This window comes from Mesitornis unicolor, unplaced genomic scaffold, assembly GCF_000695765.1.
Source record: "Mesitornis unicolor isolate BGI_N332 unplaced genomic scaffold, ASM69576v1 scaffold7555, whole genome shotgun sequence".
Classification (NCBI taxonomy): Eukaryota; Metazoa; Chordata; class Aves; order Mesitornithiformes; family Mesitornithidae; genus Mesitornis; species Mesitornis unicolor.
The window spans coordinates 8,443-12,663 of NW_010186110.1; positions in this window are offsets into that span (position 1 = coordinate 8,443).

Sequence of the window (4,221 nt, forward strand, 5' to 3'; positions counted from 1 at the left end):
AAAATTTTCAGGGAGCAATAGTGTCCAGAGAAGGGCAACAAAGCTGGTGAAGGGTTTAGAGCACAAGTCTTATGAGGAGCAGCTCAGGGAGCTACCTGAAAGGAGGTTGTAGCAAGGTGGGGGTCAGTCTCTTTTCCCTGGTTGCTAGTGATAGTGCAAGGATAAATGGCCATAAGTTGCACCAGGGTAGGTTTAGGTTGGATATTAGGAGGAATTTCTTAACTGTAAAGGTTGTCCAGCTGGAACAAGCTGCCCAGGGAGGTGGTGGAGTCACCAAACCTGGAGGTGTTTAAAAGATGTAGTGCTTAGGAACATAGTCTAGTGGAGAACTTAGTAGGGCTGGATTGATGGTTGGACTCGATGATCTTAAAGGTCTTTTCCAACTGAAACCATTCTATGATTCTAATAGAATCAGGATCACCTGTAATGTCCTGATAAGGACATTACAGAAGAAATATTCTCTCTCTCAACAGTTCCCTGCCCCCCCAACCTTCTTTCTACTCTTTCCTGCCTGCATTTTCTGTCCCCATTAATTCTTCATCAGATTTGGTTTTTTGACTTCTTATTGCTTTTCCAAGGATTCTTTTCGTAGCCAGAACTGATTTTGTGCAACTCTTTTTCCACTCTGTCTCTTGTCCTTCTGATTCACAACTGTCTTCTTTACTCTGCTTGATCACCAGCAGATCATGTATGCATAATCCCTCCCTGTGGCCTTTCATCTCTCACATTTTTATCTTCCATGGCTTTCACATGTAGATGCTTTCTTTGTTACCTCATAGCCTCTTTGTCTCTTCTGTATCTGGATGAAGTAATTTCCTCATTTGTGCTGTTTATGTTGTTGTGGATGTAGAGAGCAACTTTCTTTGTCCCAGTGTCTCTTGGTCTTTCTGAAGTAGCCATTTCAGTAGATTATTTTTTAGTTTTAGTGGATAAAGTTTTAGACTAGAGGAGTTGTTCTCAGTTGGTCTGTGGGAATAATGCATGTTTGTCATAGACAGGAACTAAGCCTTTTCAGTGGGTTTGACAAAGATGAGGTCACCATCTGGGCATATGAAAAGTATGATGGGGGACAATCTGAGAAGCAAAACCTAGGGAAGAGGGGGCAGCATCTTCAAAAGTGTTTTACAATTAGCAAACACCTACTGATTCTATGCAGACAGTGAGCTTCCAGAGCGTTTAGCATGGCCATATTTGTCAGCTTTGTACAGCGATAGCTAAAGAAATACTTTGTGCAACAGCTTCTATGTGGAAAAAATAAAGTTCTCTTAACGTGGTTAGTTTTGGCTTGTGAAACTTTATTCCAAATGACTAAAATATAGTAAACAAATTAAAATAATACCTTAGAAGGCTTTTGGGCAAGTAGAATTACCTACAAATCTATTTCTTATCAAACATTCAAAAGTCATTGAATCTATGTCACATAGTCAATTCAGCCAAAGAACCTGTTACATTTGTTAATGTGTTAATTTCTCATCCCCAAATCCCATACAGTGTACTGTAATCTCTGTGATGATTGCCAGTCTGTCTCTTCTCCTCTCACTGCCCCCTTCCCTCATGGGAATTTTTTGGGGAAAATACCATCTTGCAGCAATTAGTATCAAAGATTGGTTACTTCTATCATATGGTTTCGTAAGTAATCTGTAGCTATTGCTGTGATTTGCTGCTTGCACATATAGCTTCACACATGTATTTCATTTCCAAAGTTTAGTGAAGTTATTCCCTATAAAGAGGGTGAAAGTCTAGATGAAAGCCATCCTTTTTGTGAAAACCATATTCTCTATCCCTCTTAGTGACTAGTACAACAAAGTAAATTTTAATGGTGCATGATACTGAAAATGAATCCTGTGACCTTGAGAAGTTTTAGCAAAAGATCAGCTTTTATTTGAATCCTTTTGCTGTTGTTTTCATTACTACATTTTATTTTTTAGTTGAAAAAGGTAGTACAAGTAGCAGTGTATATACTCAGTATTTGAAACAGTCCAAATTAAAATTCATAAGTTACTTAAATAAACTGGTTTGCATGTAAATTAATATTTTTTATTCTTTTCTAAGGCTCTGTTCATTTCATTAATAACTGAATTCATCTTCCCCACAAAATAAGAAAGAATTGTTTGTCCTCTGAAAACATTATGTTTTTTACAGCAATAGAATTTTTTTCGCTTTATCTTGTCCTTGAAATGTTTTACTAAATGTAGGGGATTTTTTTTAAAGGAAAGTGAAAACATTAAGTTATTATAATGGAATGAAACAGTCTTTTCTCAATTTTGAGTGTCAGTCTGAATTGACTCTACTGTTGTCAGAGAAGCTAATTGCAAAAAACATGCTTCTCAAATCTTTTACAATGATGTTTTTATTTTGAGTGTTTTCTGTGAAGGATTTAACAGACTTTGTAAAGAAGGCTTCTTGGAGAATTTTTTTATGTACTGTGCAAAAATATTTGGGCTCTTAATTTTTTTTCATCATAGGCTACAGAAAGAAAGAAGTTAACATATTTTAGCAGGGATAATACATGATTATTCTTAAAACTGAGTAATGGAGAAAGGCATGATTTTACAGATAATTACACATATACTTTATATATATGGGAGGGAGATTATATTCAAGGAAGAAAATGTGTGTTGTCATGCGATGTACCTAAATTACGCTTGTAAGTATATGCATGATATGGTCTTAAATATTCTTCTCTGAAGAATTTCCGTAAAATGAGAATTAACGTCTCTAGGAAAAAAGTGGAGAACTATGGTTTTTACAGAGAAATATTCTACTCTCACACTTGCATTCCAGATTTTGAATAGGCAATTTATACTTTTGTTAGGTGTTTCATTAGTGCCTAAAAAATTTTTCTCTTCAGTGTCCCTACTATTGTTCTTCATGAACATTAACAATATCACGTACCATACAGATGCTTGATTTATACACACAGAGATGTAATCTTGTAGCCCAGAAACTAAGGTTTGTCCATGCTACTTAAAACTTTTTACCTTGGTGCATGAGTGACACATTGGAACAGAAATTCCCAGAAATTAGCACAGTCCCAGCCTGCTGTTTTTCACAGTAGTAATTCTTCCCTATCTTCCAAGCTTCCCAAGCTGTTAACTTTGGGCTTGAGGCCACTGATTCTTGGGTTTGTTTGAAATCTATTTCTCCACTGTGGGTGAATACTTGGAAGAGAAACACATGAGGAGGAAGAAGGAGTATAAATAGACAAACCACATTAGACTCAGGAAATCCCCTGAGCTGAAAATAGTTGGAAACTGGCAAAGTATTAGGGGAGAAGTTGTAGGTGGTCACTTTGATCTTACTCTTCCTTAGGCCACCACATAAGCCACCACTGACGTTTTTGGATGTAGAATTTGAGGTTAGACTTTTGGGAAAAGGTACTACTGTTCCTGGGCTCTTCTACCTAGGGGGTGCATTCACATCCCTTCTCTGCAGAGGACAAGGAGTCCCTCGGGTGGTTGGTGACACAGCTGTAGTGCAGTGGTTTGGGGGAAGTCCTGTGTAAGTTACCCCAGAGTTCTCAGTTCTCCTCTCCAATGGGAGCATTTCTTAGAGGTGTTCAGTGGCTGTAGGACAAGGATTCTTTGCTGCATATGGCTTATCGTGTCGAGTTGTGAGTGGCAGTGTTGTGTCCGTGTCATTCTCCTCCATGATGGGATTGATGTGTCGAGAACTGCTTAATATTGAGGAATTTGTTTCAATGTTAGGAGAGAACTTAAAGGGATATGTTGTTTTTTCTACTTTTGACTTGAAACTCAGAATTATTGTTGCTGAGATGGCTGGTACATTTGTTTTAAAAGCAAATAAAAAAGTACCTGGCTGAGGAGGGAAAAGTTGGAAAGTTTGTCAAAGGTGGTAATAGCCCCCTTGAAGAAAAAGCTTTGCCTTTTAGGATGTGTGTCTATGGATGCTAACACAGAGGGGAAAAGTTGGGAGGGGCTATGTTCATTGTTATATCACTGAAATGAAACAGGAAACATTTCCTGGTTGTTTGCTTCTTAAGCTTTCATTTTACGGTCTTTGTTACCAATACGGTTCTTTAATGTTGGATTTAAATGCTAACACTGTTAGTCTTCAGTGTGAAGAGGAGGAAAGAGTATTGCAGTGTCTCTGTATTGCTCAGTCTAAATGTTCATTACCAAGTTATCTTTTGCTGGATTTCTCTTAAAATACCTATAGAAAAGAAGTTTATATCTTCTTAATTAGCTGCTTCTGACATGT